This window comes from Primulina tabacum, chromosome 3 (assembly GCF_025594145.1).
Source record: "Primulina tabacum isolate GXHZ01 chromosome 3, ASM2559414v2, whole genome shotgun sequence".
In the NCBI taxonomy this organism is placed as follows: Eukaryota; Viridiplantae; Streptophyta; class Magnoliopsida; order Lamiales; family Gesneriaceae; genus Primulina; species Primulina tabacum.
In genome coordinates, this window is record NC_134552.1 from 41,959,864 (window position 1) to 41,970,664 (window position 10,801).

The following is a 10,801-nucleotide window of genomic DNA, read 5'->3' on the forward strand; positions in this document are numbered from 1 at the left end:
ATTTTTTTAAAGTAATGGCCGAAAACCACAGCCGTATAAATCCAAAGAAAATTCGAAACTTACGCTGTATGAAAACCATCCAACGACTGAATGAAATAATTGCCAGTTATCAAATCTTGAAAATATAAACAATCTCAAAGTCTATTGTTTTAAAAGAAAAACTGAAACATGTTACCAAAAATATGTCAAATTAACAACATAATAAAAATTAATAAACATTTAAAAATAATGTTTTAACCCATGTCTCAAAAATCATATTGTGCGAAAGAAATGCAAGGTACTCGGGTTATCACGTAGACCCCTGGCTCAGCCTACTTAGTCTTCAGCGCCTCCAATCTCCTCGTCCACATGATCACCTGCATCAATACACCTAGTGAGTTTAAAGACTCAACATACCTGAACCGTTAACACAAGTACATATACATAACATGCAATAATGAAAAGTACTCTAATTAAAATAACTTTCGTGATTTTTCAAAGCATAATCATAAACATCGAGATACCGGGTTATATCAAATCATGTCATATCATATCATCATCTACACATTCATTTTCCTTTATTGAATTCATATAAAATGGATCCATCTACATTTAACCATGGTACCAGGTGATGGGGACATCAGCGACACTCTAACCCGTCAACTGAGCCTTGAGCTTACATGTTTCGTGTTCGTGTTCGTGTTAGTGTTAGTCACAACTAACTCACCTCCTTCAAAAACAAGTCATCGTATTTATCACTTATAAAGTTGATGCATATAGATACATTTTAAACATGCATTTTCAGTTGTCAGGGCATTGCCAGTACTGTTAACTCGGCTCGAGTGCAAAATAACTGTTTTGCCCCAGAAACCCTAATTGACTATTTTACCCCTGAACCTTAAAATTTCGACCCGAATCCATCCAAACTATTAAAAATGCCTTGTAACATACTTATCATCATTTTTTTGACGTAAACTCGAGCCCATGCACTAAATTCTATAATTCGTTTTAAAACTTGGGCCGTAGTCCTAATTTTAATCCGAATTAACCCGAAACTCAAACAAACGTTCCCAAACTTAAACCATGACTTAATCACACATGACCAGCCATTAAACAACCTAATTCAGCCCACCTAAGACCCTCGGACATGACTGGAGAGCTGCTGGAATTTCTATACAAAGGTGGCCGAACACTAGCTTCAATCTAAGCCATAAAAACTCGACTCTACCCCGAAACAGCTCGGTTCAGACATTAACCAGCCCTTCTTAGCCCACCATTGGACCCTCTTGGACTAACCTAGCCGTGGACCTCAGCCCCAGGCACGCGAACGTGCGTAGTTCACCCGAACATCACAAAGTGAGCCTTAACCGTGCCTAGCTTCCTTGATCTACTCCTATCATATGACCAGCTATGAACGAGCCACTCTAGGCCACCACTCAAACCCACCAGTGTATAGTCCATGGCCTGGAACGAGGCCTGCACCGCTGTACCCCTCGTAACATCTGATCGGGCCAACCCTTATCTCGAAACATGAATATCCGATCGGCCACCTACAAGGACGTGTTCCAGCTCGAATGTTTCCATCTAAATCCATGACAAACCTGCTATAGATAATCCTGTGAGGCTCGGGGCCGAAGAGGGCGGGGGGTGATCGCCGGTGCCATCAGTTGCACGGACAATGAGCGGCTCCTGGCAGGCTTCTAGGTGAAGGGAACATGAATGAACCGAACCCACACGGGAATGAGAGGGATTCTGAGACTGTTCAATGTAATGGACTGTACAGTTGAAGAGGGCTTAAAAGATTTGATTTGTACTACTCATATCACGAAGGTGCATCTTCTTTTCGGTAGCTCATCACATAAGAACTCCAAAGTTAAGCGTGCTTGACTTGGGGCAATTTTGGGATGGGTGACCTCCTGGGAAGTTTCCCAGGGTGCGTGTGAGTGAGGACATAAGCACGCTGGAAAGACTCGTCTTGATACAGTGAGGACAGTCGTCGAATCTGGGGCGTTACAAGTGGTATCAGAGCCGACCTCTCTTAGTACGGTGTGGTTCGGCGACGAACCAAGCGGAAGCTGGTGGGCATGTGAGGCCCGGGGCCGAAGAGGGCGGGGGGTGATCGCCGGTGCCATCAGTTGCACGGACAATGAGCGGCTCCTGGCAGGCTTCTAGGTGAAGGGAACATGAATGAACCGAACCCACACGGGAATGAGAGGGATTCTGAGACTGTTCAATGTAATGGACTGTACAGTTGAAGAGGGCTTAAAAGATTTGATTTGTACTACTCATATCACGAAGGTGCATCTTCTTTTCGGTAGCTCATCACATAAGAACTCCAAAGTTAAGCGTGCTTGACTTGGGGCAATTTTGGGATGGGTGACCTCCTGGGAAGTTTCCCAGGGTGCGTGTGAGTGAGGACATAAGCACGCTGGAAAGACTCGTCTTGATACAGTGAGGACAGTCGTCGAATCTGGGGCGTTACAAATCCTCTAATCGACAACCTAGCAGCCCTTCGACCATGTCAAAGAAAACGTGAGAGGCAAGTGGAAAAACACGATACTTTCATATATAAACCGTGAGAAACAATCGTATATCAGTAAAATCATAACAATGCATGCAAGATCAATCCAAATGTTTACTATGATGTGAAGGATGCAAAATTAAAGGTTGATGGTGTGCCTTTGTGAAGAAATGATAGAAAAACCAACCAACGGAGGCAGGGACGAACAACAGAGGGATGAGAAAATTCTCCTACTGAAATATCCTTGTAAAAATGCACAAAAATTGATACTTTTCTCGTGTGGAGTGAGGCCGAGAGGAGTGTGGGGAGGGAGTCTAGGGTTTGATGAGTTTTGAAGAATCAAATGAGTGTATATAGGCCTAGATTTTAAAATGTTGAGGTGCAATGGGTTTGGCCCAATAATCTACTAAAACAAGCCCGTTAGGCCCAATAACATGCACATAAAATATTTTGTGTTGGTACGTTTTCAAAAATATTACCCGAACCCTCAAAAAATTCACCGTTTTGCTAAAAATAGACTACCTGTTTATAATATGGCTCGACGTGTAAAAATATCACATAGGGCCCATTTTCGAAAATTGTATATCAATTATATCATTTACTAAATAATAAAAATAATAATTATTTAATAAAATCATTTTCCTTAAACTGTCACTAGTCTTCGTTCCTCGTTCGAGCATCGAATACTGCAAAGTGCTCTAATTATGCAATTCTAATAAACCATGCCATATAATAATAAAATCATGTCATGACCATGCATTAAATGCATTTAAAACATTTAATTAAGAATTTTTATTAATACTCTAGATTTACATGCAGTTAGGTTACGTCGCTTGAATTTCTAAATCTTACAATCCCCCCCCCCCCCCCCCCAATTACCTTGAATTTCGTTCTTGAAATTTAGAACTTACCAAAAAACTCTGGGTAGCGCCTCCTCATCTCTGTCTCAGTTTCCTAAGTAGCTTCCTCCTCGGTATGATTCAGTCACTTCACTTTGACCATTTGAATCACTTTGTTCCGGAGTCTCCTTTCCTGTTTGTCCAAAATCTGAGTAGGTCGATTCTCGAAGGTTAGGTTCGGTGTCAAATGCAGAGGCTCATAATTCAGTACATATGAAGGGTTCGACATGTACTTTCACAGCATCATGCCGTGGAACATGTTATGAACTTCCGCCATATTCGGCGGCAATGCAACTTGGTAGGCTAGTGCCCCAACTCACTCGAGAATCTCAAATGGTCCTATGAATCTAGGACTGAGTTTTCCCTTCTTTCCAAATATCATCACACCATTCATAGGTGCCACTTTCACAAACATGTGGTCTCCCACAGCATACTCTAGATCTTTGCGCTGCTTATCTGTATAATTCTTCTTTCTACTCTAAGAAGTCTTCATCCTATAGCGGATCTTGACTACTAGCTCTCCAACCTGTCTGATAATGTCTGAACCAAACTCTGCCCTTTCACCTACCTCATCCTAATAGGCCTGGTGATCTACGATTTCTCCCATAAAATGCCTCGTAAGGAGCCATACCAATAGATACTTGATAGATGCTGTTGTATGTGAACTACACCAGAGGTAGTTTCGACTACCAGCTGCCGTGAAGTCGATCACGCAAGCCCTGAGTAGATCCTCCAAGGTCTGAATCACTCTTTCAGACTGGTCATCGGTCTGAGTATGGAAAAGTGAAAAAATAGCAATTTGGTACCCAATGTCTGATGCAGACTTTTCTAGAACCTAGATGTGAACCTTGGTCTCTGTCGGATACAATATATACTGGAATCCCATGAAATCGAACTATCTCTCTAATGTACAGTTCTACGTACTGAGTCATGGTGAAAGTCTTCTTAATCAGTAGAAAATGCACTGATTTAGTGAGCTGATCATCAATCACCCAAATGACATTATATCCTCCAACTGTCCTGGGTAATCCTTGTCACAAAATCCATCGTGATGTTCTTCCATTTTCCACTCAGGAATTGGGAGCGATCTAAGCTTTCTTGCAGGTCTCTGATGTTCTGCCTTATCCTACAAACATGTCAAGCACTCAAACACAAAACGCAAAATATCTCCCTTCAAGCCTGGAAACCAATACAAAGTCTGCAGATCCTTATACATATTTGTACTCCCTGGGTGAAAAGATTACGGGGTGCTGTAAGCTTCCTTCATAATGTCTTCTCTTAGTGAATCGCCACTAGGAATCCAAAGTCAATCCCGATATCAGACCATGCCATCCTCGACACAATACAATTTCGGACCCTTGGACTCATCCCTCAGTCTCCAATTATATAACTGCTCATAAAAAGACAGACCTGCTCTAATCATGTCCCTCAATGTCAACTGAACTGTTAGGGTATAAATATTAATAGCATCGCACCTTGCATACACTTCAGGTTCGAATCTCTGAATCTCTGCATGCAATGGCCTCTGAACCGACAACTGAGCTTTCACTGCATTCTTCATACTCAACGCGTCTGCGACCACATTAGCTTTTCTGGGTGGTAGCTATGTCTCATTCATATTCCTTCACCGGTTCTAACCACCTCTTATATTGCATATTCAGCTCTTTCTCGGTGAAGAATACTTCAAACTCTTGTGATATGTGAAAATCTTGCACTTCTCCTTGTATAGATAGTGTCTCTAAATCTTCAAAGCGAATACTACCGCTGCTAGATCGAGGCCATGAGACGAGTAATATTCTCATGAATCTTCAGCTATTTGAATGCATAAGCTATCACTCTGTCATTCTGCATCAGAACTGCGCCCAAACCGAGCTTCGATGCATCAGAACTGCGCCCAAGTCCAAAATGAGAGCTTCATTGCTAGAACTGGCACTGAAGTCAAAGCGTGCTTCAGTTTCTCGAAACTCTCTTGGCACTCTGATCCCCAAAAAAACTTCACATTTTTCTTTGTCAGGGCGGTTAAAGGTACTGCAATAGAAGAAAAACCCGAAAAAAACTTCCTGTAGTACCCAGCTAGACCAAAAAAAAGCTGATCTGTCACACTCTTAGGCACTGGCCAATCTCTGACCGTCTCGAACTTGCTGGGATCAGCCTCGACTCCATCTCTTGAAATGATGTGGCCCAAGAACGCCACTCTGTTTAGCCAGAACTCACATTTGCTGAACTTAGCATACTTGGTGAACTTAGCATATAATTGTCTGTCCTTCAATGTCTGCAGTGCCGTTTTTAAGTGCTGACCTGCGCTCTTCTTTGTTCTTCGAATAGATTAGTATATCGTCTATAAAGTACTATGACGAACTGATCCAAGTACGACTGAAATACGTGATTCATGATCACCATGAAAGATCGCTAGTGCGTTAGTAAACCTGAATGGCATCACCATAAACTCTTAGTACCCATAACGAGTCCTGAAAGCCGTGTTGTGTACATCTGCCTCTCTCACTTTCAGCTGGTGATATCCTGAACATTCAAAAACACTGATGCTCCCTGCAGCTGATTAAATAAGTCCTCGATTCTACGGTGACTCAGTTTCAGATCTCTGTAATCAATACAAAGTTGTATGTCATCGTCCTTCTTCTTCACAAACGATAACGGTGCGCCCCATGGAGAAAAACTCGGGCGAATGAAACCCTTGTCCATCAAATCCAGAATTTGATCTTTCAGCTTTTTATCTCTGTAGGTGCTGGACGATAGGGTGCCTTATAAATCGGCACTGTACCTAACATAAACTCGATAGAGAAATCCACCTCTCGGTCTGGTGTATTTCCAGAAACATCCTTAGGAAAGACGCTAGGAAAATCTCTGACAACCTCGACATCCTCTAGTCTCTGACCGACTACTTTGGATATTGACACAATGCTTGCCAAGAATGTTTGGTAGCCTCTCCTCAAAAGTTTCCTCGCACAGATACATGAAATAATGTGCGACATCTGTTTCTATTAGTCACAACCAACTCAGCTCCTTCAAAAACATGCCATCGTACACATCACATGTAAAGTTCATGCATATACATACATTTTAAACATGCATTTTCAGTTATCAGGCACTGTCAGGAGTGCTAACTCGACTCACGTGCAAAATGATCGTTTTGCCCCTGAAAATCTAATTTGACAATTTTACCATTAGACCTTAAAATTTTGACCCGAATCCATAAGAAATATTAAAAATGTCTTGAAACATACTTATCATCATTTCTTAGATGTAAAATCGAGTCCATGCACTAAATTCTATAATTAGTTTTAAAACATGGGCCGTAATCTCAATTTTAATCCGAATTATCCCGAAATTCAACCAAACTTTCCCAAACTTAAACCTTGAATTAACCACACATGACCAGCCTTTAAACAACCTAATTCAGAAAACCTAAGATCTTAGAACATGACTAAACAGTTGCTGTAATTTCTGCACAAAGGCAGGCCGAACCATAGCTTCACTATAAGCCATAAAAACTTGACTCTACCCCGAACCAGCTCAATCTAGACCTTAACCAAACCTTCCTAACCCACCACTGGACCTGGATTGACCTAGCTGTGGCCCTTAGCCCCATGCACGTGAATATACGTAGTTCACCCGAACATCACAAATCGAGCCTTAAACGCACCTAGCTTCCTTGATCTACTCCTAGCCTACGACCAGCTGTACACGAGCCACACTAGGCCACGTCTCAGACCCACCAGGGTCTAGTCCATGGCCTAGAATGACCCCTGCACTGTTACATTCCTCGTAACAATCGATTGGGCAAACCTTTATGCCGAAACATGAAGATCCGATCAGCGATCTACAAGGACGTGTTCCAGCTCGAATGTTTCCATCTAAATCAATGACAAACCTGCTATAGATCATCCTCTAATCGACAACCTAGCAGCCCTTCGACCATGTCAAAGAAAACGTGAGAGGCAAGTGGAAAAACACGATACTTTCATATATAAACCGTGATAAACAATCGTATATCAGTAAAACCATAACAATGCATGCAAGATCAATCCAAATGTTTACTATGATGTGAAGGATGCAAAATTAAAGGTTGATGGTGTGCCTTTGTGAAGAAATGATAGAAAAACCAACCAACGGAGGCAGGGACGAACAACGGAGGGATGAGACAAATCTCCTTCTAAAATCTCCTTGCAAAAATGCAAAAAGGTTGCTACTTTTCTCGTGCAGGGTGAGGCCGAGAGGAGTGTGGGGAGGGAGTCTAGGGTTTGATGAGTTTTGAAGAAAAAATGAGTGTATATGGGCCTAGGTTTTAAAATGTTGAGGTGCAATAGGTTTGGCCCAAAATTCTACTAAAACAAGCCCATTAGGCACAATAACACGCACAGTAAAATATTTTATTTTGGTAAGTTTTTAAAAATATTACCCGAACCATCAAAAAGTCAACTGTTTTGCTAAAAATCGACCACCGGTTTAAAATATGGCTCGACGTGTGAAAATATCACATATGGTCATTTTTAAAATTGCATATCAATTATATAATATGAAGGGTACAAGGGTATTATTCACCCTAGTTATTCTTCATGGGGCGCATCGGTATTATTTGTGAAGAAGAAGGATGGTAGTATGCGACTGTGCATTGATTATAAAGAGCTGAACGGAGTGACCATCAAGAATAAGTAACCCTTACCTAGAATCGATGACTTGTTTGATGAGCTGCAAGGAACTTCGATTTTCCCGAAGATAGATCTTTGTTTGGCATAAAATCAGCTAAAGGTGAAGGAGTCAGATGTTCATAAGACGGCTTTAGGACTCAATATATGCACTACGAGTTTATGATGATGCCATTCGTGTTGACCAATATGCCAGCGATTTTCGTAGATCTCATGAATCGTGTATTGAGCAGTGTCTAGATCAGTTTATCACAGTCTTTATAGATGATATTCTGATTTATTCGAGGATTAGAGAAGAGAATTTTCAGCACTTAAGAACTGATATACAAATATTGCAAGATAGAAATTAGTTCGATAAGTTCAGCAAGTGCGAGTTTTTTCTTGATAGAGTGACATTATTAGGCCATATTATTTCTAGAAATGAAATTTGGGTCGATCCCAGCAAGGTCGAGACAGTTAGAGAGTGGCTAGTACCTAAGAGTGTGATCGAGATTCGCAATTTCTTGGGTCTAACTGGCTACAATCGAAAGTTCGTTCAAGGTTTCTCCTCTATTACAGTAACCCTGACTCCCTTGACGAAGAAAAATGTGAAGTTTATTGGGGATCAAACTGTCAGAAAAGTTTCAAGAAGCTGAAGAAAGCTTTGACTTCAGCGCCCGTTCTATCGATGCCATCAGGGAAAGGAGAGTATGTTTTCTATACAGACACTTCAAAGCTTGGTTAAGCGCAGTTCTGAAGTCTAGACAGCTGAAGGTTCATGAGAAGAATTAATTGACTCATGACCTCGAGCTTGCAGCAGTAGTATTTGCTCTAAAAGTCTGAAGACATTACTTATATCGAGAGAAGTGCAAGATTTTCACTGATCATAAAAGCTTGAAGTACTTTTTCACCCGTAAAGGGTTGAATATGAGGCAACAAAGATGGTTAGAGCTGGTGAAGGATTACGACTGCGCTATTAGATACCATTTGGGAAAGGCTAACGTGGTCGCTGACGCTTTGAGAAGAGAGACATCTTTTATCGCTCATTTGACATTTTAGAACCCATTGCAACCAGAGATTCAGCGATTCGAGCTTGAAGTGTATGCTAGGAGCGAGGCTCCTAATCTTGCTACTACTACTGTTCAGTTGACCCTGAAGGATAGAATCCGTGAAGGTCAGTCTTCTGATGAGCAGTTACAGAAATGGAAACAAAGAGATTAATCTAAGGGTCGGAATCTGTATTTGGAGGAGGATGGCATAGTTCGATAACGAGACAAACTTTGGGTTCCTAGTGGTAATTCACTGGGAGAAGTTGTTACGAAGGAAGACTTTAATACTCCGCACTCCATTTGTAACGATCATAGGCCATTAAGCTGAACCAACATGGGCCTCGTCCCATACCATGCACCGTCACTCAAAGAATATTACACCCCTGAAAGGTGGTTTCTTTTGCCTTCCCCAACACTTGAACCCAGGACCTCCAGGCTTAAGTACCTAGATTTTTAAAGTGTTGGTAACAGTTGGTATGGGCCGAGGTCCATGTTGTTTCAGCCTAATGGTCCATGATCGTTACGCAATTCATCCCTGAAGTACGAAGATGTATAAGGATTTGCAAACATTGTATTGGTGGTCAGGCATGAAACGAGACGTCCTGCATTTTGTGTCTGAGTGTTTGAAGCCAGCAAGTTAAAGAAGAACACCAGAGGCCAGCTGGTCTCAAGTGGAAATGATAAAATATTACGATGGATTTTGTAGTGGGATTGCCAAGTACTATCAGGAATTCAACAGTCATTTGGGTGATAGTTGGTCGTCTTATGAAGTCAGCGCACTTTCTAACTATTAAGACAACATTCACCATGACAAAGTATGCAGAGATGTACATTCGAGAGATAGTCTGATTGCATGGAATTCCAGTATCTATTGTTTCGGACAGAGATCCGAGGTTCACAGCCTTTTTCTGGAAGAGTTTGCATTCAGCTATGGGAACGAAGTTGCTAGTTCAGCACAGCGTTTCATCCTCAGACAGATTGTCAGTCCTAAAGTGTGACTCAAATTTTGGAGGATTTACTCTGAGCTTGTTTAATAGATTTCCAGGGTAGTTGGGAACACCTCTAGTGGAGTTCACCTATAACAATAGCTACCGGTTTTCTGTAGGTATGGCTCCTTACGATACACTTTATGGGAGGAAATGTAGATCACCGATACATTGCGACGAGGTTGGTGAAAGAGGAGAGTTAAGCCCGGATTTGATCAAACAGACAACAGAGCTAGTAGTCAAATTTTGAGATAGGATGAAAACTGCTCAAACCCGCTAGAAAAGCTATACCGATAAGCGGCGAAGTAAGATAGAGTTTGCAGTAGGTGACCATGTGTTTGTAAAGGTAGCACCATTAAAGGGCGTTATGCGATATGGCAAGAAAGGCAACTCAGTCCGAGGTCCATAGGACCATTTGACGTTCTAGAGAAGATCGAAATATTAGGTTATAGAGTGACGTTGCCACCGATACTGGCTAGAGTGCATAATGTGTTCCATAGCTCGATGATGCATAAGTACATGTCAAATCCTTCATATGTGCTAAATTATGAACCTCTGAAGTTGACTCCAAATATGTCGTACAAGGAAAGGCCTACGTTGATTCTGGATAGGCAAGAAAGAAGACTCCGGAATAAGGTCATTCATATGGTCAAAGTCAAGTGGATAAATAATTCGGAGGAGGAAGCTACTTTGGAAACTAAGACCGACATGAGGAGTCCCTACC